This window comes from Sarcophilus harrisii, chromosome 1 (genome assembly GCF_902635505.1).
Source record: "Sarcophilus harrisii chromosome 1, mSarHar1.11, whole genome shotgun sequence".
NCBI lineage: Eukaryota > Metazoa > Chordata > Mammalia > Dasyuromorphia > Dasyuridae > Sarcophilus > Sarcophilus harrisii.
In genome coordinates this window covers 664,423,159-664,449,200 of record NC_045426.1, presented here as the reverse complement: position 1 = coordinate 664,449,200, position 26,042 = coordinate 664,423,159, and the positions used below count along the sequence as shown (strand labels likewise).

At 39.2% G+C, this 26,042-nt stretch overlaps 1 protein-coding gene across 7 annotated transcripts in view; it reads right to left on the bottom strand.

Annotated features, from left to right (window-relative positions):
- Positions 1-26,042, bottom strand: part of GNG7 (G protein subunit gamma 7) — a 359,526-nt gene that overhangs the window by 57,877 nt on the left and 275,607 nt on the right. Inside the window, exon 1 of one of the 7 annotated variants that reach the window (XM_031948085.1) lies at positions 19,542-20,314. The exons of 4 other annotated variants lie outside the window; for them this stretch is intronic. The gene's annotated coding sequence lies outside the window, so the exon portion shown is untranslated. 2 more of the 7 variants (XM_031948087.1, XM_031948084.1) reach the window with 2 other exon arrangements.

The following is a 26,042-nucleotide window of genomic DNA, read 5'->3' as shown; positions in this document are numbered from 1 at the left end:
ATTAATTATAATAATGTACCTTTGTTAGGATTATTAAATAATGATGACGTTGTACCCTTCACCTTTTATTTTCTGTGTTCTAAAGTTCTTTCTTATCAAAATCTTTAGAAAGTTTTTGGGTTTTCTGGTCCAGGTAGGGAAGTAGGTAGGTAGGTGGGAAGAAAGAAGGAAGGAAGCAACCAAGCAAAGAAGGAGGTAAGGTAAGAAGGAAAGAAGAAAAGAAGGAAGGAAGGAAGGGAGGGAGGGAGAGAGGGAAGGAGGGAAGTAGGTAGGAAGAAAAGATTTAAGTGCCTATTTGGTGCTAGAACTGTGCTGAGTACTTTAAAAACATTATCTCATTTACACATTCAAAGTAAACTTTTAAATACTCCAAAAGTAGATCTATGTTAAACTATGCTTATAGGCACAGACTCAAGGCCTATAGACATTCTCTTGTTTGTGGGCCCATTTCAGTTATTTGTATTACCTCTCCACCCATGGCTCAACTGCAAGAGACTTTAAAGAATCATGACAATGGCAATTTGGTAGTTGCTCAAAGAAGAAAACCCCATTGTATTCAGCCAGGACAAAGCTACCAGTATCCGTGTAGTAAGTCAAACCTTGCACTCCACTCAGTTCCCACTTTGGAGTTTTTAACCAGAACTACCACATACAGAGGTCAAAATCCCCCAGCTCCTTAGCCTCTGGGGCAAGTTGGGTATTACTAAAAACAGTCTTGGACTTGGAATCCAAGAATAACTCGGGTTAAAATCCTAATTCTGCCTCTTAATGCTTGTGTTACCTTGTAAGGTAAATCAATTCACTTCTCTGGACCTCATTTGCCTCATCTGTAAAATGACACTGAACTAACTACCCTTAGTATTTATCTTTGTAAACTGTAAAGTGTTATAGAAATGAAAACAGTTGTAACTATTGGCTAAATTTCATGTCACATTTCTTCTCTAAGTCCTTTAAACCAAAGGCCCTCTTCTATCCTTTGATAGGATCATAAATTAAAAGGCTCCAGAGTCAGAAAGAACCTTGGAGATCATCTAGGCTAACACTGTATTTGACATATTTTACATTGCTTAAATGCCCTGCCTGAGGTCAGGCTTCTAGTAAGCAGAAGATTAGGATGCAAACCTCCAATCCATCAAGAACTAAAATAGCATATAATGTAGGGGGTGGAGATCACACAACCACCAAAGGAGTGAAAGACTGGGTCTTTCTGAGCTGCCTTGCAGTCACCGTGTGCACACAGATAGAATCCTGCAGCACAATCCTAGGGACATTGCTAACTTGCTTAAGATAAATGACAATACTATATGTGCTTCTTAAAGGTGAAGACTTTATCCTCAAAAAACATCCCAAAGAACATACAAGTGGGAAGATGTCCTATTGTTTGGGATTTTTAAAATTTGGAGCTAGTCTGATGACTTCATTAGCTGTCACTCAAATTGCAGCCACTTTCAAACTCTCTTCCCAGGGCCAAACTTCCAGGCCATCCTATACTACATGCTCTCAAATTGCCAGCTCAAAACACAACTAGTTTTTCTGTGTCAGTGCTGCAGAGATCCCTTCCATAGGTCCCTATTGCTCAGCTTGGCTCAAGTTTTTGGCTCAAGTTTTAGCCTAGGATTTCAGAGCTTTCCCTGATCTGGCTGCAAAGGTATTCAACCTTATTTCCAATTATCCTAATCTTAACTCTACCCTTTAAGCCAAACCAGATGATTCTGACCTCCTGCCCCAGTGCTTTTGCCTACTATGATTTCCATACCAGGAACATATTATTATTATTATTACACCTTTCAGCTTTGATACTTGATGTTTTAAGCCCCTTCCCCTTTTTAGATTATATATGTAATCATGCAAAATATATTTGCATATTAGTCATGTTGTGAAGGAAAACACAAGCCAAACAATAAAAAAGCCCAAGAAAAATAAAGGAAAAAAAAAAAGTATTGATTGATTGATCACCATATAATATTGCTATTACTGTGTTGTCCAGGTTCAGCTCACTTCACTCCGTATCAATTCATTTAAATTTTTTCATCTTTTTCTGAAGTCAAAATGCTTATCATTTCTTATAGTCCAATTATATTTCATCACAATCACATACCACAACTTGTTCAGTCATTCCCCAATTGATGGGCATTTCCTCAATTTCACATTCCTTGCCAGTACAAGAAAAGCTGCTACTTTATTTTTTGAACATATAAGTCCCTTTCCTTTAAAAAAAAAAAACAAACTTTTTTTTTAGGGATCCAGATCTAGAAATAGTACTTCAGTGTTAACGAGTATATACAGTTTTTGCAGCCTCTTGGGGCAGAGTTCCAAATTATTTTTCAGGATGGTTGAATCAAGTTTATAATGCCACCAGTTCATTGTATCTCAGTTTTCCTACCTTCCTTCCAACATTTGTCATTTTCTTTTTTTGCCATATTAGCCAATCTGATAGATGTGAAGTAGTACCTCAGAATTGTTTTAATTTGGATTTCTCTAATAGTGATTTAGAGTATTTTTTCATATAGCTGTAGATAAGTTCTGATTTCTTCATCTGAAAATTATTTATATTCTTTGGTTGTTTATAAATTATAAAAACAAAGTCACTTAAACTCTTTGTGCCTTGTAATATTAGAGTTTTGACTCAATGAACTTTGAGGTCTCTTCTAATTCTAATCACAGAAGTAGTTAGTGGTAGATCTAGGATCTGAACCCAGGACCATCTCTCCCTCAATTGAAAGTGACCTCACCCTCATCAGATCTCAAGTACCTTGCTTGTATTTCTCATATTCTAATTTGTGCTATTCATGTATGTGTCTTCTCAGCCCTGACCTGACTAAGCTCCAAGAGGAATGCTTCATTTCTATTTATATCCTTCTGAAGTCCAGCACAATAGTAGGTATGCACACAGTAGGCATTTAGTAAATATTTGTTGAGGTGCCAACCTTACTGCTCACTTTCTAGAAATGTAAATCACATTGTTAACACACCCTGCTTATGATATAATCACAAGAAATATAGGCACAAACTGAAATCATCAAGCTAGGTGCAAAATAGCTAACTAAAAAAATCTACTCACTAAGTAGAAAATTATTCAGTCATTACTGTGGCAATCCTGGGGGACTTGGAGAGGAGGCATTGGAGGAAGCCTGCAAACTTGTGGAGGGTCTCATGGTCTCTAGGCTGCAGCTCCTAGGGCCTGACTTTTGGCAAACAGAGCCCAGAGCTAGGGTGGGCTCCCAGAAGTTCTCCCAGAAGAGATGTGCTGCCGTAGGAGAGCAAGGAGCTGACGGTTGGGAGGGAGCAAAGGCAGGGCTGCCCCGCTGAAAAGCAGATGAGGAAGGCCTGACTGTGTGTGTATAAGAACATATGTATATGTATATACATATGTGTATGTATAGTATATAGTTACATATAATGTATAATAAACTAAGCAGAAAAATCTGCAAAAGGACTTGTCTTATTCCTTGGAGTGCATATGTTTGAAAAAATCCACAGTGGGATGGGATTAGGAGAGTGGGGGGAAGAAAGAGCCTTTAAGAAACGGCTCCCATTTAGCAGCATCCTAGAATTTGGAGCTGAAAGGGAGCTCACAGATCACTTCAAAGAACTTCCTCCTTTACAGATGAAGGCACTGGAGGCTCCACGGAGGGGGGGGGGGGGGGGGGGGGAGGTTGTGCCTAAGGTGATTCAGAGAGTAAATGGTAGGATTAAAGCCTAAGTTATCAGGCTCCCAGGCAGTGATGTTTACACTGTCACAAACTACCGGTAAATTCCTGTGAATGAGCTGAACTTGCCCCTCCACAAAGCTTTCCCTTTCACTGGAGGGCTCTGGGGCAGGGGTGGACTCATTTTCTCTGTTTTGTGGTATAGAACAAAGGCTGGCCCAGTCTTCCAAGTGGGTGGACAGGTTTCAGGCTGAGTCAAGCGTTTTCTGGAGGGAAGGAAACAAAGGCAACTCCATACAGAGGTAGCAGACCCTTTTGTCAAAGGATATTCTCAGTGGTATCAGGACCTTACCTAGGTTATCTGTTTGAGGCATTGCTGATAACTTCGGGATGGCTGGCGAAGCCTGGAGACCCCAAGGAGAGAGGGAAGCCGAGTGAGGGGAGGGTAGCTAATTATGAAGAAGGTAGGGTGGTACAGTGGATAGAACAGTGGGTTGAGAGCCAGAAGGGGCCTGTACTCAATCTCCATCTCTGTCATTTATTGACTGTGGCCCTAGGTGAGTTAAGTGATCATTCCTCAAAGATTTTTTTCAGATTTTTATATTTAGCCCCAGTTTCTAGTCTATCATTATGGCCCTTTTGGACATCTCCATTCAGAAGGCCTTTTAAGCATCATAAATTCAGCATGTCCAACAGAGAACTTCTCTTTCTCCTCTTTTTTATGTTGCTTTTACTGCTGAGATGATCATTCTCCTGAATCCCGTTCACACCAGTTTCATCCTTCACTCCTTATTCTCATTCTTCTACCAAATAAATAAACTGCTAAATCTTGTTTCTCCCTTGACAACATCTCTTGTATAAGCCCTCCTCCCCACTTACATACCCATTACCCTAATTAAGGTTCTCTCACCTCTCACCCTGATTATTGTAATAACTTTCTTTCCTCACTCCATTTATCTTCCACTTAGCTACCAATGTATTTTTTCTAAAGTACAGGTCGACCATACCATCTTTCATTTAAAAAACTTAGTGGTTCCTCATCTCTAATATCAAATAGTCAAACATAAAGTATCATTATTTAAATAGATACAGGAATATGAGTTTAAATCCTGTCTCAAATGTATACTAGCTGTATGAGCTTGAGCAAGTCACTTAACCTGTCTGCCTCAGTATTCTCATCTGTAAAGGGAGCATAATAATAGTACCTACCTGTTCTACATAAAATGCTTTGCAAACTATTATATTCAAAGTGCTTTATTTTTGACTCACAGAGGTTGGCTACTATTTCCCATCACAAAGAACTATCCTTAGGGCATAGCAAATTGTGGCTAATTCTATAATTAAAGAATACTAAAATTTACAGAATCTCAGGGCTTACAGGGATGGGAGGTCATCTGGTTCCAGGCCAGAATCCCCTATACAGAACCCTGGTCCTATGCCAATCGAGTTTGAATATTTCCAGGGACAAGGAGCTTACAAATCCACAAAAATGTTTCTTATCCTAGCCTCTGTACTGTGGAGCTCACATATCTAATTATAGACTCCTATATCCTATGGTCCCTGACTATTTTGATAATCTGTGTGCTATGCTTTCTTCTATCTGTAACGCACACAGATTATCAAAATAGTCAGAGACCATAGGATATAGGATGTAGAAAATCAGGGGTTGGTTTGGAATGGCTTGTCTAATAGAATATCAGAGCTAAAGATGCCCTCGGAACACAGAATGAAGAACCTCTAGCATACTGCCTGAATTTAGAGCTGAGGATACTGTTTCAAGGACCAGGTGCCTAGAGCTTCCAAGAGAATCAGACAGTAGCAGCAAGGACAAGGAGTGTGCTGATAAGAGACCAAAGGTCTCTCTTCAGGTGACCCATGAGCTCTTTTTTGCCAAATCGGATGGCCTTTCTTCAGTCCACATCCTCTTGTCTGAAGTGTCACTCTCTCTTCCCTAGGTTTTCATGACACTGCTCTGTCATTGTCTTTCATACAAGTATCATCACATTCCATCTCTTATCTGTGAATTTAAGAACTCTGCCCTGGTCTACTTTGTATTTATTTTTTCTTCCCATTCTCTATCTTGACAATTTGATCTATTCCTATAGATTCAACTAGTCTCTTAGGCAGAAGACTCCCAAATAAGAATAGCAGCTGATATTTATATAATACTTGAAGGTTTGCAATACACTTTAGAAGTTATCTCTTTGGGTCTTTGCTACACTAGTAAGTAGAGGCTATTATTTCCATTTTACAGAAGTTGACATTTAGAAAAGTTGTGATTTGTCCAAGGTTATGCAGTTACTACAGGACTGAAGAAGGATGTGAATCCAGATGATTCTCTCTCTAAAAATCTGCTTAGAGAATTCTTATCCCTCTCATCAGCTTTAGTCCTGGGTGTATAAACCATCTGGAAGCACATCATACTCAATATGTTCAAGAAACAATTTATTATCTTTATGAATGAATCAATTCCTAATTTCTGGATTTCCATTCAGAGAACCACGATTTTTCTAGTCACCCAGGTTTGCAACCCAGGAGTCATTCTTGACTTTTTTTTTTTTTTTTTTTTTACCTTCACTTTTTCCCTAGAATGAATTAGCTGTTTTTACAGCTTCATCTATTTAGCTTCATCAATATCACTTTCATCTGTTTCCTTCTTAGCTCTGAAATTCTGTAACTCCGAATTGTCATAAAAGGCAAGAAGGGCATAACCTAGTCCAGGCCGTCATTCTCAGATGAACTACTACAATAACCTCTAAATTGATCTCCTTGGATCCAGTCTCATCCCTCTCCAATCCATCTTACTCCTCTCTTTTTAAAAAAAGAATTTTTTTTTAAACTGAACTCTTATCTCTTACCAAAAGGGAAACTTTATATATTTATTTCTCAACAGGTCCCTTTTCTCCTGTCCTACACAGTGGACATCCTTTGCATTAAAGAAGAAGAAAAAGTAGTTTCATTAAAACTACCAACAGAGCAAATGACAAAGTATATGCAATGTTTCAAACTTCTCATCTCCTACCTCTACAAAGTGAATTTTCTTATTCTTATTCTAGGGTTCAACTCTATCCTTAAGTTTGACCACGTCATTCCTTAAGCTTAAAAAGCTTCAGTGGCTCCCCAGATCCTTTGGAGAAAGTAAAATTTGGTTTGTTTGGTTTTTAAAGCCATTCTTGCAATCCAGCTTCACCTTAGCCTTCCAGACTGATGGAGTATCATTTCTAGCACTCTGTGCTCTGGTCACTTGGGCCTACTGGGTGCTCTCAGGACACAACACTCCAAGTCTGACTAAGCTGACTAAGGTTTAGCAAAGACTATCCTCCACGACTGCAATGCTCTCCCTCTTCACATATGCCTTTGGAATTCCTAGCTCTTTCTCCAAAGCTCAGCTTAAGGGCCATTCTCTTTAGGAGGAGGGCCAGGAGGTCTTTCTATATTACGTTATTTCTGAATGCTCTCCTGAACACGACTAGTGACTGAGTATACAATGCTGTGTATCGATGGACAATGGGAGCTATGAAGGTAGGTAGTATGTCTTATATATACTTATATATACATATATATATATATATGTATATATATATATATACTTATATATACTAGTTAATGTTTCACCCATTTTCCTAATGCACAAGCCTGTCCATACAATTTACTGAATTGTAAAGCCTTCACTTACTCCCTTACTGTCAGAGATCAACATACAAGTCTTCCACGGTCCTTCATAATTTGGCTCCGGCTTATCTTTCTAGCTTCATTGCACATTATTCCCTTTATGTATTCTATGTTCCAATCATATGAAACTACTAGGTCAGTTAACTATTTCCCTACCTCTGGCCATTTGTCCAGGTCATTCTTCATACCTGGAATTCAGTTCAATTCAAAACTTATATATATATTCCGCAAGTCATAACCATAATCTTCTGTACACAGTAATTGCTTAATATATGTTTCTTGAAGTTGGAAGCTATGTTCTTCCCTGCCTTCTTGCCTTTTGTGACCCTCGTGACAACTCAGTACAATGAGGGTCTGGCAAATATACTGAGTATCTTAGATGTTGATTTTCCACATAGTAAGATTGGGAACCTCTTTCTGGAAGAGCTGCAAAGATGGGAAGGGAAGTACTAAGTACTGTGAGTATCTGTAGATAGTCTGTTGCTGGTTTTGACCAGATGACTATGTAAGAAGGTCAGTGCTTTAAGGGAAGAGGCCAGGTGTCATCTCCCCTTTGAGGGCATTGGGCCTTACTCAGTCCAAGGTCTTTCTTTGTTCTTTTCCCTTGTAGGTGAAGGAGATAGAAACTTTTGACCTTGAAAATTTAGAAGGTCAGGAGGGTATTACAGTATGGAGTATAGAGAGTATGCAGTATACAGTATGCAGGCACTTCAGACCCAGGGCAGCACTAATACCCTGAGAAGAAAGAAGTGAACTTCTGGTCAGCAAAAACTGAGATGAGTATTCACTCATCCCCTGTCCTACACAGTGGACAACCCTTGCATTAGAGAAGAAAGAAGAAAAAGTAGTTTCATTAAAACTAACCAATAGATCAAATGACTGAAAGTATATGCAATGTTTCTCATCTACCTTTACAAAGGCAGTTAGGAAGTCAATTTTCTTATCCTTATTCTAGGGTTCAATCCTATCCTTAAGTTTGACCATGTTACTCCCATGCTTAGAAAGCCTTAGTGGCTTTCTCAGTCACTTTTCTGTCACAGTCATTCTTCAATTGGATGAGAATTTGGGGGGATCAATGCTGCATAGGAACTGAGGTAAGTCTGAGTCTGAGCCTGAGCTTGTTCCCCTCAGAACCTAAGATAGAACAAGAAGGAGTAGGCCTTAAGGTGAGTGTGTGGGGATGCTTATTCATTTATTTTCCCAGGATCTTTAAGATAAACATCATAAAAGTTAATCAATATTAGTCTCAGAGAGTGGGAAGAACACAAGCACTTCGGGGAGGAAGGGGGAATCTAAGCTTTTTTTTTTTTTTTTTAAAGCTATCAGCTATCTCAGCCTCTCTGATTTATCCCCTAGAACTCTGAATGGCCAAAGTGGCCTGCTTGTTTCTTGGAGAAAGAGCCAGATTATACAAGCTACAAGAGAATTCCAGAATTAGAAGGATCTCTATTGCCACTGGGCCTAACCTGAATTGAAGAAGAATCCTTTCTATGATATATTTAGCAGTCTTTTTGCAGCTATATTTTTAATGATAGGGAATCCAGGACTTTCTTCTGCTGCCCCTGATACTTTTGGGAAGCTTGTTTGTAAGGAAGCTTTTCCCTATGCGACTTTCAACTACTACCCCCAGTTCTACCCTTTGGGGCTAAGCAGAACAAATGCAATGCCTCATGAGGCCTTTCACAGCTCTAAACTGATGATCTTAAAATCCTAAAGCTGTTCCCTCTTCCACTTTTGATAACCATCATTTGCCTCTTTAAGTCCTTTTTCTCCAGGTTAAACATTTATTCTCTGAATCAAACTCCCATATCCCATACCTAAACTTTTGCTTTTCCTTCTAGCTAGAATTTCCTTTCTCTGCTCACTGAATCCTGGCCATCCTTCAGGGTCTACCTTGGCACCTTTTGTCCAGGAAGTCTTCTGCTCATCCCTGGTCACTTGGACCTCCTCCTCTAAAAAAACAGAGTCCTGACCATCTGTCTCACTTGTTGGCTCCTTTTCTATGTTTGCCATAGGTGAGTAGGGTTCCTTTTGGAAAGAGGTTTCTTTTTATCTTGGGTCTCCTGTTCTTCTATCTTATTCATGGTGCGTAGGAGACACTCAGTACATATCATCTTTGACTTTCCCCTTAACCCCCATGTCTAATGATTCACAAAAAACTGCCACACCTATCTTCCCAGGCTATTTCTTCTTTACCCCTGTCTCTCCTTACATTGCTTTACATTTAGTCTATGATCTTTTCTCACCTGGATTATTTTCATGGCCTTTGCTAGATAGAGGTCTCTTCTTTGCCTAGTTAATGTTTCACCCATTTTCCTAATGCACAAGCCTGTCCATACAATTTACTGAATTGTAAAGCCTTCACTTACTCCCGTACTGTCAGAGGTCAACATACAAGTCTTCCACGGTCCTTCATAATTTGGCTCTGGCTTATCTTTCTAGCTTCATTGCACATTATTCCCTTTATGTATTCTATGTTCCAATCATATGAAACTACTAGGTCAGTTAACTATTTCCCTACCTCTGGCCATTTGTCCAGATCATTCTCCATACCTGGAATTCAGTTCAATTCAAAACATTTTTAAAGTGCCTACTCTATTCAAGGCACTGTACTAGCTACTAGAGATATATAAACAAAACAAACAATAGACCTTACCCATAAAGAGCTTATATTCTATTGCAGGGTTAAGACAGAGGGAAGTAAAGACAAAGTAATTTGAAAAATGCACTTCTTCCTTATTTTTGTGGCTTGAAATCTTTCTTTTCTTTCAAGGTCCAGCTCAGACTTTACTTCCTCCATCAATCTCTTCTCTCCTCAGATTTTTCTAGAGCACTCTGCTTAGATCTTTCTTTAGTACTTGTCATATTCTAGCTATTATCATCTTGAATATTGGTCAAAGTAGATTTTAAGTTATCATGTTGTGCAGTAAGAACATTTATCTTGAAATTATTAGAAAAGAGGGAAGGAGGGAAAGAAGGAAGGAAACAAACATTTATTGGTTAGCTACTGTTCTTAATAATGCTGGCCATTATACCAACTGTTATCTCATTTTATATTCTCAACAACCTTGAAAGATGGATGCTATGATTACTCTATTTTACAACTGAGGAAACTAAGGCAGACAGAAGTTGACATAGGTCACACAGCTAGTAAGTAGCTGAGGCGGGATTTGAATTCAGGTCTTCCTGACTCTATGCCATATGCTCTAATCACTGCACTTCCTAGCTGCCCCAAAGGTTCATGGTCCTATTGTTCTAGAGCTAGAAGGGGCCTCAGAAGCCATCTAGTTCAATTACCTTATTTTATAGATGAACACACTGAGACCTGGAGGTTGTGATTTGCTGAAGGGTGTTAAGGTAATGCCTGCAGTGGGACTGCAATTGTAGTCCTCTGATTCTATAGCCATATTGTATGCCATATTAGCTGGATGACCTTCAGTAAGTCACTTATCCTGGCCATGCCTTAGTTTCCTCATCTTTAAAATGAGGACAATAAGACTTTCTCAATGCTTGCTTCACAAGGATGTGATGAGGAAATGCTTTATCAAGTGTCCCATCCATGTGAATTATTAGTATTTTTCATCTTTGTAACTTGAGCATCAGCACAAGACACATATTAGGTATTTAACAAATGTTTGCTTTATTGAACTGATGTGTGTACTGAGCACCCACCTAGGCTTAATGTTCCCAGGTTTTAGCTGCTTTGACTTTGTCTCCTTGGGAGCTCTCTCCCAGAAGGAGTATGTTGGTTTTGGCAGTGAGTTAAAATTCTCTGTATGCGTAATAAAAAAGCTAACAAAGTTGTAAAGATAAAAGACCTCAGCACCCTTTCACCTCATTAATTTGAAAACCACATTCATAAAGTATCATTCCTTCAATCCTTCAACCCAGTCCGGTATAAAGGAAACAGACTGGGAAATGACCAGGATTGAGTGGGTGGGGCAGAAGTTGGGGTTCTTAAGAAACCTGATTTCTAGCCTTAGATCTGCCACTTCCAGGCTGGGTGGTCTTAAGCAAGTCCCTTCCTCACTCGGAAACTTAGATTCCCACAAAATGGACTAAATCATCACTACTTGGTCCTTTGAGTGCTATTAAGTCTTTAAGTTTACATCAAAAGAGCTTATGAGCATCCAAATGGAGAAACTGAGGTAGGAGAAAAATCAGTATTAGCTAGAGTTGAATCTGATTTCTATTCCCTTGTCTAAATGACAGGCAACTGTATAGCAAAAGGAACCTTGAACTAAGAGTTAGAAGCTCTGGGTTAATGGTTATATGCCTTTAGAAATCCAGTGGTCCTTTTCTGGGTCTTATTTCATTTGTAAAATGGAGATGAGTATCCCTGCTCAGGACTATTATAAGGAAAATGCTTTGTATCCTGCAGAACAGAAATGGGAGCTACTACTGTCATTTATTCAACAAACATTTACTGAAAGGAATCTATTGGTATGATCAATCTTTGATACAACACCTACAGGATATTAAGAGGTCTATTTCATTCTGCTACTTGGAATTGCAGGAATAGAAGAGGAGAAAGAAGGGAAGGGGATGGGGAATAGGAGAAGGGAGGAGATAAACTCAGAGGTATGATTCTACTAATTCCTAGTAGAATAATATCTGAGTACAGAAGGTGTGTAGGCTTGAGGACATTAAATACCAAGTATTTCCATTCCACAACAATAAAATTAGCAACTTACTTACAGCTGGGAATGACTTAATTGTACCCATTTCTTACACTCAGATCCAATATAGAACAACTGTCACGAGGCAAATTAACACAATTTAAATAAGACTGATCAGATGCCAATAAAGCTCTGATGTAATGAGAACTCCAAAGTCACTAGCATGAGGGATTCACTACGGGGGAACAGCTTTCTTAATATAGTCATTAGCTGACAAATAGTGTGAAGACAGCCCTATTGCTCTGCAAAAATTAAACCACTCTGTGGGCTGGGAATTGTAGAGGATTTGGCATCTGTAGTAGTGGCAGGGTGGGGGAGGGGAAGGAAAAGGGGGTGGTGGTGAGGAGTGAAGTCTGAGGAACTGAGTTTCACAGAATTCTGGAGTTTTTATTTGTGGAAAGTAAGTTCACTGTGAATGACATCAGACCCACAAGTTACAATGCTCCTATTGTGAAGCTCTGTGCATAACAAACTATTGTAGAATAGCTGCCATGGGAGATTATTGAGACCCCCAGTGCAAGATTGGAGTATTGGGGAAACACTAGCAGAAGCGTTCGGCAGACTCATGGGTCCTTTGGCATGTCCTGTGTATTTTTCTTTTCTAGAAACTAAGTTAAAATCTGACTCATGAAAGAGCCCTTAGAATAGCCAAGTTGGAAAGGACTTCAGGGCATCCATCTCCAGGGGTCCTCAAACTACAGCCCTCGGGCCAGATGCAGCAGCTGAGGACGTTATTCCCCTCACCCAGGGCTATGAAGTTTCATTATTTAAAGGCCCACAAAACAAAAGTTTTTGTTTTTACTATAGTCCGGCCCTCCAACAGTCTGATGGACAGTGAACTGGCCCTCTATTTAAAAAGTTTGAGGACCCGAGACCAACAACTTCAACAGGAATCTCCTCTATAACACATCCCTAATAGCTTGTAATAAAACCTATGCCTATACATCTCCTGTGATGGGGAACCCATCTTGAAGCAGTTCACAAGATGACTTGAGCTTAAAAGCTAGTTCAGATTGTCCCAGATCACATCTATCTTACGTCTTGGGCAGTTGGCTAATTGGATATTAGGTTGTGTTTATTAATATTATGGGGGGAGCCGATTATAACATATTACTATTACTATCAAATATTGTTACTGTTATTGCAAAATAGAGAAGACAGAGAAGTGACGTCACGTTCAGAGCCAGAAAGAGCTAGATTCAAGTTCCTTTCTGAAACACAGAGGTTGTGTGATCCTGAATGATTTCTTAAGTCTTAGAGAAGTATCTGGGCTGTTCGGAGTCATAGAACACCTCTGTTAGGGTCCAGAGAAGCAGAGTTTCTTCAGCTGGAGTTCTCTGTACCAATGAAATCCCAGATATAGTCCAAAAATAGAACAAAAAGATGCTGGTCAGGGACAAGGACCATGGTCTCCTGGCTGCTTCACAAATTGTTATTGTAGTTCAGTTGTTTCACTCATGACCAACTCTTGGTGATCTCATTTGGGGTTTTCTTGGCAAAGATAATGGAGTGTTTTTTTTTTCCAGCTCATTTGACAGTTGAGGAAACTGAGGCAAATAGGGTTGTGACGCACCCAGGGTTACACAGCTAGTAAGTGTCTGAGGCTGGATTTGAATTCACATCTTCCTGACTCTAGGCTCAGTACTCCATCCCCTGTACTGCCTTTGTGTCCCACAAATAAGATTATCCAGCTTTATATATTGGGCATCATTTTCATTGTCTTTTCCACATGCCTAAAATGCTTTCCCTCCTCATCTTGGCTGTTGCCTCTAGCTTTTTTTAAGTCCAAGCTATCTTCTAGAGGATTATCTCTGAGTTAGCCTGTTTATAGTTTTGTTTGCATATAGTTATTTGCATATTCATTCCCTCATTAATCTGGGAGCTCCTTAAAGGCAAAGTCTGTTTTTTTGCCTTTCTTGGTGTTCCAATTCGTGGTACATAATAGATATTTTTAAATCAATATTTATTGACTGACTGAAAGTTATGTGGGTTATGTCTGCTCTCATTTGTCCTGTCTTGGAAACCTGATGAACTGCTGACCTACACCCGTCCAAGTTAATTCAACAAATACTTACTAAGCATATACTATATACTTGGCATTGGGAACATAAAGACAAGAACTGAGACAATTTCTGTGCTCAAGCATGTTATATTCTCTTGAAGAAATGGAATGTATACATAGATAAATAAATTATCTTTACAAAATAAGTACAAAGTAATGGGGTGGGAGTCAGGAAAAGATCTCTTGCAGAAGATAGCACCTCAGTTGAGTCTAGAAGGTATCTAAGAACTCTAAGAAGCAAAGATAAGGAGGGAAAGAATCCCAGTCAATACCATCTTGTCTTCTAGTCATTCTAGTGATTGTTTTTTCTTGACAAAAAAGGAAGGTGAGTCTTTTAAGCTTAGGGGTAGTATTCCCTATCATTTGCTGCTCATTTCCAATTAATTATGAAGTTCTGCTGATTCCATCTTCTATCTGTTTACTTATTTCTAATTCGAGGGCCATCATCCTAGCAAAATCTCTCCTTTTCACCTGGCTGATCTAATGCAGGAGCCTCTTACAAGGCATTCCTTTCCTGATGGCCCAGCTCCGATCAGTACTTTACACTCTTGCCCGAATATTCTGGATGCACAGATATGATCTGCCTGCGCTTTTGCTCAAAAATCTTCAGCAGTTCTATAATTTTTCTTGAATCAAGATCAAATACCTCTACCTGGGATTTAAAGTTCTCTACAGTCTGATGTCACCCTCTCTACCCAATGGCATCTCATACTACAATCTCTCCATTCACTCCACATCCTCTCATCAAATGGAAACTTCTCTGACCACAGAGCCCAATATTCATGTCCTATTCTCCCTTTGCATATTCTCACACTCCTCTATGTCTTGAATACCCTCTTTCCCATCACCTGTTAATAGTAATTTATTGTTGTTGCTCAGTCATATCTAGCTCTTCACAACCCCATTTGGGGTTTTCTTGGCAAAGAAACTGGAGTGGTTGGTTATTTCCTTCTCCAGCTCATTTTATAGATGAGGAAACTGAAACAAACAGGATGAAGCAACTTGTCTAGGATCATAACATTTCAGAATCAAACATTTCCAAAGTACTTTGAAGTTTGCAAAGTACTTTCTACATAACAGTCCCCGATGATAGACGTGATACAAGTAAGCTCATTTTATAGCTGAAAAGGTCAGAGAGATGAAGTGACTAAGACCAGATAGCCACTAAGAGTTAAAGCTGGATGCCAAACAGGTTTCAAGGCCTGTGCTCTTTACATTACACTACCCCACCTCTCCTTAGCACACTGGAAATCCCACCTCTTTTTTTAAGGTCCCAGTGCAATGGCAGCTTCTTCAGGTGATCTTCCTTGCACCTCCTGATTTGTAAGAACTGTTTCCTCACACTTCCAGAAGTACTGCTTCCACATTTCTGATACATTTCTCCTGGATCACATGAACTGTAGCTATCTTTATGGATTAGCTTTGTTTATATTCTTTCAAATGATGATCCCATCACCTCTCACAGATTCAATAATCATTTCTATGCTAATGATTCTCAAATCACTTACTGAGCCTTAATCTCTCTCCGGACCTCCAGTCTACAACTGTGAATTAGAATCTTGAACAGATGTTCTATTGACATCATAAAGTCATCAAGACTAGAATGGAACTTAGGATCTTTCCCTCTTAGACATTCTCTTCTTCAAGGGGTACCACTATTCTAACCCTCATTGTAATCTTCCTTACTCTCTCTCAACCCTCCATATCCAATTTGTGGCTAAATATTGTCTATTTACCTTCCTAACGTCTCCTGCCCATACCTCCTTCCTTCAATATACTACTATAATCCTGGTACAGGCCCTTGTTACCCCTAACCTTACTACTGAAACAGTCTGTTTACTTTAGCCCATCTGCTACCCAGTTGTTAGTGATATATAGTGTAAGTCTATGTCAACCCCCTTTAATAAAATGCAGTGGCTGTCTATTGCCTTGAAGATCAAATACAGAATTCTCTGTTTGGCATTCAAAGCCTTTCCCAAGCTAGTCCTCTCCTACCTTTTTGGTCTGTTTATACTTTGCCTTTTCTCCTATCTCATATTCTGCAATCTAGTGACACTGGCCTCCTTGTTGTCCCTCAAAGAAGACAACTCATTTCAGGACACCAGCTATTTTCAATATTCTTATGCCTGGAATTCTCTCCCTTTTCATCTCTGCTCTTGGCTTCCCTGGAATCCTTCAAGGCTTGGTTAAAATCAGATCTTTCACAAGAAACCTGTCCCAATCTCCCCTAATGTTTTTGCCTTCATTTTGTTGATTATCTCTTGATTTATCCTTTACATGTCTTATTGTGTAGTTGGTTTCATCTTGCCTCTCTTGTTAGACCACGAGCCCCTTGAGAGCAAAGTCTTTCCCCGTTTTCTTTGTATTCCTAGCATTTAGCATTATACCTGGCACAGATAGGCACTTAGTAAATGCTTATTGACTTGGCTTTCTATGGGGAAGAAAAGCTCTGTATAACCAACTACAGCTTGTTTGTGGAAGAAGAGGCACGTTATTCAAAATATTACTAGTGGTTAATTCTTGGTAGTTAATTCTTTTTTTTTTTTTTTTTTTTTTTTTTTTTTTTTTTTTTAAAAGAGGCTTTTCTTTTCTTTTTTTTTTTAAATTTAATAGCCTTTTATTTACAGGATATATGCATGGGTAACTTTACAGTATTAACAATTGCCAAACTTCTTGTTCCAATTTTTCACCTCTTACTCCCCCACCCCCTCCCCCAGATGGCAGGATGACCAGTAGATGTTAAGTACATTAAAATATAAATTAGATACGCAATAAGTATACCTGACCAAAACGTTATTTTGCTGTACAAAAAGAATCAGACTCTGAAACATTGTACAATTAGCTTGTGAAGGAAATCCAAAAATGCAGGTGGGCATAAATATAGGGATTGGGAATTCAATGTAATGGTTTTTAGTCATCTCCCAGAGTTCTTTCTCTGGGCATAGCTGGTTCAGTTCATTACTGCTCCATTGGAAATGATTTGGTTGATCTCGTTGCTGAGGATGGCCTGGTCCATCAGAACTGGTCATCATATAGTATTGTTGAAGTATATAATGATCTCCTGGTCCTGCTCATTTCACTCAGCATCAGTTCGTGTAAGTCTCTCCAGGCCTTTCTGAAATCATCCTGTTGGTCATTTCTTACAGAACAGTAATATTCCATAATATTCATATACCACAATTTATTGAGCCATTCTCCAACTGATGGACATGCATTCAGTTTCCAGTTTCTAGCCACGGTAGTTAATTCTTTTATGCATTGCCCCCCAACTCAAAGTATCAAAGAAAGAAAGTTGGATGCCATTACTCTAAGCCTTATTTGAATTTTGAACCCTCACTACAGAATCAGCAAAGTGATCATCTAGCCTCTGCTTGAATACATTCAGTAATACTAATTCCTTAGAGGGACTGTTTCATTTTTGGAACCTCTTGGGAAGATCTTTTTTAGAATCAGCTAAAAATTAAGTGAGGTTCTAGGAGTCAGTCCAGACTCAGAAACCATCAGGACATCACTGATAGTACTTAACACTCCAAGTATAAACAACAATTGGTGTGGATTTGTATTTACTTGAAAAGACTTCGAGCCTGGATATTTCTCTCTCCTCAGTTTGCCAACATGGAGGTAAGAATGTGAAGGTAAATGTTTATTTAATTTCAACTGCCTCAAGCTTCCCCTTTCTACAACCACTGGCTTTGCCTGACCCTGGGTGAGACAAGAACATATAACAAGGGCTCTTAAAGCAGGTTTTCTCTACAATTTTGCCAACATATATAACTGGTTTTCTCCAGCTGGATGATAGAACTTTGCAGATCATCTAGTCCAGCTTACTCAATTTACAGATGAAGAAACTTATGGGATAGTAAATCACTTGCCCAAGGTCATAAGATAGGGGCCCAAATCCTGGTTCTTTCTACTGCTCCATACCAGTTCTCCCGACTAACGATAGCAGGATTGTTTCATGCTAGGAACTAGATATGATCTTCTGACCCTTAATTACAGAAGGTAATTTCCCCAAGTTTACTGTAGAGGAGAATAGTCTGTAGGTTATTATTGAAATCTGTAAAATAGTTTTCCTTATTCGTATATCTTTGACTTAGCTCACAATAATAATAATAGCTCTTAACAATTCACAAAATTCCTTTCTGCCAATGGTTCTGTGGGGAAGGTCGTGCTGGGGTTATTACTCATGTTTTAGGCTCAGAAAGCTGCAGTGAGTTTTTCAGGACAGCCAGTAATCTTAGAATATTCAAATGAGAAAAGATTTTAGCGATTGACTAGTTTAATTTAATTTTATAGATGAAAAAATTGGAATTCCTAGAGATGAAGTCAATCAAAGTCAGAGACATCATATTTGAATTAAAAAGTTTTCCCAAAGACTTTACTCCACAAACCTAGGGATAATCATTTATTTACTTTTTGGAGCTGGTCACTGGGGCACAGCTGGATAAATAGATGAACCATTTCTCAAACCTCCATAACTAGCAAGATCTCAAACTGAAGCCTTATTTCATCTGGATGCTGATGAGGAACAAAGCCTAACCAGAACTGGCATCTTCCCATGTGTCCTTATCTAAACTCCAATCTTTAATTGTTCCTATCAGCTGCTTTATCTCATCCTCCTATATGTGCTCTTGACCATGGTATTCCCTCCATTTTCTCCAGTAGACTGAATATATAAACACTTCAGCCCCTACCCAATTTTCAACCTTTCTCTAAAAACTGGTCTCTTTCTTACTGACTTCACGCATGTCCAAGTCTTCCTCATTTTAAACAAATCTTCATTATGCTCCAATAATAATACAAATAGCTATTATTTATACAGTGTGTTTAAGTCTGCAAAGCTTTACATATGCTAATCTGTTTGCTCATGCAGTCAAACTCTCATCCTTTTTCTCTCTTCCCTTTCTTAGCAGAATTTCTTGAAAAAAGTTATCTATACTCATGGTCTCCACTCCCTCACGTTCACTCCTCAACACTTTGCAATCTGACTTCTGACATTACTCAACTGATAATGTCAAGTTATCAATTATTTCTTAATTGATGGATCTGAGTTTCCCCTCAGTTCTCATTATTAGTGATCTATCTTGTGCATTTGACATTATTGGTTGGCCCTGGAATTAGGAAGATCCAAGTTCAAATCTGGTTTCAGATACATACTAGTTAAATCCCTTAACCTCGCCATTTAGGGGAGGGGGTGGGGGGGTAAGAGGTGAAAAATTGGAACAAGAGGTTTGGCAATTGTTGATGCTGTGAAGTTACCCATGTATATATCCTGTAAATAAAGGGCTATTAAATTAAAAAAAAATAAAATAAATCCCTTAACCTCTTCTTACCTCAGTTTCCCCAAATGTAAAGTCGAATTAATTATAATACCTGCCTCATAGGGTGGTTATGAGGATCAAATAAGATAGTATTTGTAAAAAACAAAACAAAACAGCATAGTGTCTGGCACATGTAAATGTTGTTATTGTTAAATACCTTCTCCTCTTGGATGATTTGTCCTCTCTGGGTTTTTGTACCACTGTTCTCCTGGCTCACCTCCTACACCTCTTTCTTAGTTTCTTTGGCTGGCTCATTATACATGTCATAACCCCATGTGTTTTACAACATTCTTTCCCTGAGCTCACATCTCTTCTACTTCTACACACCTTCTCTTAGTATCTTCATCAGCTTCCACAGATTTAACAACCATCTCTATGCAGATGACAAAGATGAACAGATAGAGACTGACTGACTCAAGGTCAGGGAAGAGACTAGGATCTATACTTCTCTACCTTCAATCTCAAGTGCAATTGGTTTCTGGTCCCACTTAAATCAATTCTAGTGACTTTCTAATGCCTTTGGGATAAAATATAAACGCCTCTTTTTAGTTTTTAAAATCTTCCACAATCTGAACCCAGCCAATTTTCCCAGTCTTTTTTGACATTTCTTTTCCTCTTCCTAGGATCTATGATGCAGATAAATTAGCTTCTCTCTGTGCCTCCCTCACACCTGGAAATGCATGCATTCCCTCCTTACCTCCAATTCAGCATCCTTTTCTCCCTTTAAGATGCAGCTCAAGCACCACTTTCGGCAACGAAGTCTTTTCCTAACTACTCCTACCCCCAACTACTACAGTCCTCCCTCCCACACCATCTTGTATTTAACTACTTTGTACATATGTATGTATTCACTTCCTATCTGGGCCACATATTTTTATACTTGATTCCTCATTAAGTAAGTTTGTATCTTCAGCACTGTGCACCCTCTTCTGGATGCTTTCTCTTACCAGGTATCTGGCACATATTAGGCACTTAATAAATACTTGTCCAATTCTGTTCTTGTGATTCTGAATGACATTGGAGGCTATCGCACAGCTGGTTTTCTCAGCCTCCAATGGCCTTCAAGGTTGTCCACCATTCCTCTTACTCTTACCTAACAACTCTCTCTGGCATTTACTAGAGGAGCTATTTTGAGCTGCTTTTCTCTTCAAACACTGATTCCACACCTTTCCTTCTTTTCAGGAGAGAACTTTAACTTATACTTCATCAACAACACCGAAGTCATTCATCATGAGTTCCCTTTGATTCAGATCACATTAATATTGTCTTCCACTCTCTGTTCCTTTACTTAAGGCTTAGAGGATAAAATGCATTTATTTGCCAAAGTCAACCCTTCTACCTGTGTCTTTGTTCCCATTTCCTCCAGGAGCTTGTCCCTTTGATCCCTTGAACCTTTGATCATGCTCTCTTTTTTAAAATTTTCATACTTGTCTTACCTATTTTTGCCTATTAAACGTTCCCAGATCTTATTCTTTAGAAATTAAAAAAAAAGTTCCTTGATCCCACCAACCTTTCAATTTATTGTCTTTCCTTTCACAGCCAAACTCCTAGAAAAACTAACTTCTCACCTCTACTTTCTTAACTCACTTCCTTCTTAACTCTTTGCAGTCTGGCTCTATCTTTACCATTTGATTGAAAATGTCTTTTTCAAAGTCATCATTGATTTCTTACTGTTAAATTCCAGTCTTTTCTCAGTCCTTTTCCTTTCTGACTTTTCTCTATTATTTGACACTGATGACTACCTCCTTCCTTCTGGACACTTTTTAAAAAATCCTTATTTACTTTTATGATGTGGTTCAATTGTAGTTCTCCTATATTCTATGCATGGCTATGCTCCATCTCCCATTTCCACATCTTTGCATAGGTTGTGTGCTCTGTTTGGGATGAACGCTGTCTTTACTTCTAGGCTCCTTTCAAGGCTTAGTTCAAGGAACATTTCTTTCTGAAGGATTTTACAGTTTTCTAATTATTAGTCCTCCTCTCATCCCATAAATCCTTTATACTCATTTTATACATATAATTGCAAATCTATCAACATAATTGTATTCTTTTGGTAGAATGAAAGCTTTAAAAAATAAAAACTTTTTTTAAAAATGAAAGTTTTTTGAGGTCAGACACTGGTTTTTTTGTTGTTGGTTTTTAAAAAATTTGTATCCTCAGTGCCCTAGTACACTGTCTGGCATGTAATTGGGACTTAATAAATGTTTTTTGATTGATTGGTGATCATCCAATTCCTATTCCTGTTTTACAGATAAGAAAACTGAGGATGAGGGGAAGGAAGTGGCTTACTCAGTCATATAGCTAGTTTTAGAGAGAGGTTTCAAATCAGATCTTTTGACTTCCAGGCTGTTGCCCTTTCTTCTGTATCACCCATAGCCTCTTTAAGTGAATAAAGTTTTATCTCTTCTCCAGATGAAGAAACTGATATACCGAGAGGGTGGGTGACTTTCCAAGTGTCATGCAAGTTCATTTGTGGCAGCAAGTTGAAGGGGCTTGGCAAGAAACCAGGTGTGGAGAAGCAAAACACAAAGTCTGTGTATGTGTGTTTGTGTGTATGTGTATGTGTTTTGATGGTGGTGATGGTGGAAAGTTGTCAGTGCATCCATGGGACCAGAAACCAAGTAAACAAATAGAAGCCAAAAGGACTGATATGAGCAGGCAGAGTATGGCCCAAGGTTCAAAGTCTTTACAAATAGTTGGTAACCAGAACAGCTTTCATGAATTAAGGGAGAAGGGTCAAGACCATGGTAGGCCAACTTCAGAGCCTGCTTACAACTTTGATCTCATAAATATTTCTTTTTCTTTGCCCCTTCTCCTATGCAGACTATGATCCATCTATACTTTCTTATCCTATATAACTCTTGTCCATGTCTTCTCTTAAGCTCTCCAGAGTGGCCACTGTATTGTTTAAAGAATTGGAGGAAGGACCCTATATCCAGCAGATGAAATGGGAGCATGTGGGCTGACCACTGCCCAGTTTACCTTCCTTTCAAGTCATACTTCTCCCTGAAGTTATTCTTTATATTGCTTCAGTGCAATTCTTTACTAGTTGTTTAAGCAGCAAGGAAATTATAGAGGAAGGAACCCTGAATTTGGAGCCAGAAAGTCTAGGTTAAATCTTGGCTCCCCCATTTTCTAACATTATGTCCTAGGGACAATCAATTTAATTCACTATTTACTAAGAACTCATTATACATGACTCTGTGAAGCCAGAGATAAAAAAAAAATGGTAATCCTTGGTGTCAGCAAGGAGCTTATGATCTGAGAGAGAGTGAGAGAGAGAGAGAGAGAGAGAGAGAGAGAGAGAGTGTGTGTGTGCATATATATACAAGCTATTAATTATCCTACATGCTATTAATTATCCTTGACCATGGTAGGTATTGAGAAGAGACAAAATGCAATGGGAAAATTTGGAGAGGATTTTTCAGCCAAGAGGTTTCAGTGAACTCTTTCATGGAAGAGTTACTACCTTAGGTGGGTCTGGAAAGAAGAAAAGAATTTCCACAGATATATAGGAACTTGACAGGATAAAATGGGAGAGTAGTTCAATTTGGCCAAAGTGCAAAGAATGAGTTGGAATGGTGTGAAACAGGGTCAGGAAGGTAGAATAGAGAAAGATTCTAGGCTTAAAAAATGAGGGAGCTGGACTGGAAGCTATCTAAGGTCCCTTAGAATCTATACTATGTAAAAGGGAAAATACTTTTATTATCTTTTTCTTGGGATCACAGGATCATAAATGAATCACTGAAAGGGACTCTAGAAGTCATCTAGTTCAATCCCTTGCCTGAGATCACAGTCTGCAAAGTTAGAATGTGAATCCAGGTCCTATGATTCCAATTTCAGCATTTTTTCTCCTGTATTTCAACTCAACTCACCAAATTAACAGGTCAGTGTTCTTTCCAGTATGATAACAATGTCTCCTTATACACATATGGGATATGATATTATTAGGTAGAGATGGGAACCTGAGAACTCTCTTTCACTAATATCCTAAGTTTAAGTGAGCTGATCATCTTAAGATGGTACACAAGTCCCAGTGTAGGAAGATTTCCCAACCCCCAGGATCTCTTATCCTCAGATACTCAGCTTCTCATAGCAACTCCCCTTAGCTATAAGACAATTAAGACTTAAGGGATTCTGGGGCTCTGCAGAATTCTACAATAAAGAAAGACATAACAGTTTATTTCTTCAGAGCAAGTCATCTTCCAGGACTCAGTAGTGATCCTAAAACTGCTTTTATTCTCTTTCAGTCCCCAGTGGACCCTACCTTCTCATTCCCATGACAGCCAAACCCATTCCTGCCTGGGGGCCTACAGGTGCCAGTGACTAATGGCTGGCTAGGTAGGGGAGAGGGTGTATGGGCTCAGCAAGATGAGGGAGACCCTGGTACCGAGGCCTCTCTAGGGAAATGGCAAATGTGGTATTACAGCTCCTTAGCCTAGAGGTGCTTGGCTGGCCCCCAGAAGCAAACATCAACATACTGGTCTTTCCCACAAATGTTTTGGAATTTGCTTTCCCAGGAAGCCTTTTGAGTTCATAACAGTACGTCCTAACAAGGAGTGTCAACGCCAATGTCTCAACATGAATGCGCTGAGCCGAGTGCTTGGATCCCAGCAAGGGCTTCTCTGCCAATAGTACAATGCTGATGTGGAAGGAGAAAACGGCAGCAGCTGCCAAGATCTGGGAGGGTTCTGGTTAACTCTGTCACTGTACCCTGATTTCTCTCAGATCTTAGGTTCACACAAGTCATTGCTTCCCCCCCAAATCACTGGTCATCTTGGGCTACTTAGAAACAATGGCAGTGCCATCTGAAAACATCCAAGAACTCCCAGATGCTTTGAGACTTTAGGATAAAGAGACTTGGTGCAAGAGGGAAGGGACAGATGAGAAAAGGCATCTCTTATTGTAACAGGGAAAGTCTTAAAATCAGTACGATTATTCCTCTTTGTCTGACCTGATTAGAGCAAATAACAAAACACATTGAATAAATTTACAAACTTCTGAAACTGCAAGGATCTTTAGAATACAGAATAAGAGACAGTGGAATAGGGGTGGGGAGGGCATCAGAACTTAGGGTGGCTGAACTGGAAGGGACTTTAGAAGCCAGAAAGTCAAAGCACTGGGGACCTTCTAATTCAATCTCATCATTTTCCAAATAAGGAAGTGATCTGAGGCACAGACAAAGAAGGGAACTTGTCCGGGGTCATACAACTGGTAGCCCAATAAGAACTAGGGCCCTTCCCACCATACCAGAAAGTGTCTTGAAAAGCACACTGCTGCACAATTTTCTTCCTTGACAAAAGTTGTCTTAATTTCCATGCCTGTAGCAAACTAATGACTTTTATAACATTTGGAAAGCACTTTGCACATATGACCCTGTTTGAAACTTCCTCCTCATCCTCTAAGACAGCTATTATAGCAATTATTATCCCTATTTTATAGATAAGGAAATTGAGGCTCAGGGTAATTTATTGACTTATCCAAGAGCATAGTTAGTAATGTCAGAGGCAGGATATGAATCTGGGCCTTTCTGACTACAAGTTCCATAATCTATCCACTTTATCACATTGCTTCCTTACAACTTAGAGGGGAAAGGACAGCATCTGTTTTAGCTTGTAAGAAGAATAATGTCTAAACCAAAAATAGGAATTTATTGCTTCTTGTAACCCTGGTAAGTTTGTCAAAAATAGTCAATATTTTTAAAAGTATCTTTATTGCCCTAAATGCAGCTCCTGGTAAAAGAATAACACCTGATTCATCTGTCTCCTTTGTGACTTACTTTTTGGGGGTATATAAAGGGTAAAAACTGTAAATCAACACATTACACAAACATCACCCCAGCGGCCAGTATCACCATGGAGTGATGGCTTGGCTTGACTGGGTTCTGCCTTGTGTGAGGACAAAAGATCACTGGTGCTTTCTCTTTTAAGCATAGATTTCAATTTACAGCAAAGGCAGGAGAAAAGCATCAGGGTATTTGAAGCTTAGACTGAGTTGGCCTCTTTCCCTCAAACTACGTCATCACCTTTTGATTGTCTAATTCAAGCAGAAGAAACATGGTGTGGTGAAGGAACACAGACTTTCAGAGGCAAGAAACTTGGATTCTCCTCATTTTCCTTTTTGCCAAACAACAGATTCTACTAGGAAGCTTCTAAAGATTTATTCTGGCGTAGTGGAAAGAAAGAAAGCTGGATTTGGAAGCAGAGGACTGGGTTCAAATCCTAGGCTGAGTAATATGACTTTGGGAAAATCATTTCACCTGTCTGAACCCTTCCTCCTGATCTGTAAAATAAGGTGGCTAGGCCAAATAATTTTCAAGATCCTACCTAGGTTTAAATTTAATGACGCAGTAATTCTAGATGTGGGCAGATGGGAGAGACAACCCGAGTTACTTCATTCCCCCCACTTCCTTAATTCTTGCAGGCTAACTTGTCCAGCCTGCACTGCCCACTCCTGCCTCAGATGGCTATGTGCAAGAACTGCAGGCAGTTGAATGATATTTTTTCTTCCTGTCTATCTTTTTGAACATATGCCCACATTCAGTTAACAACTGTGGGGATCAACTTACTTTGCTTCTGAGAAGTGGCTGATTACAGAAGGCACATCAACATGTGCTATTCTATGCCAGCAGTTTTTGTTGAAATCTGGTTGAAACTAC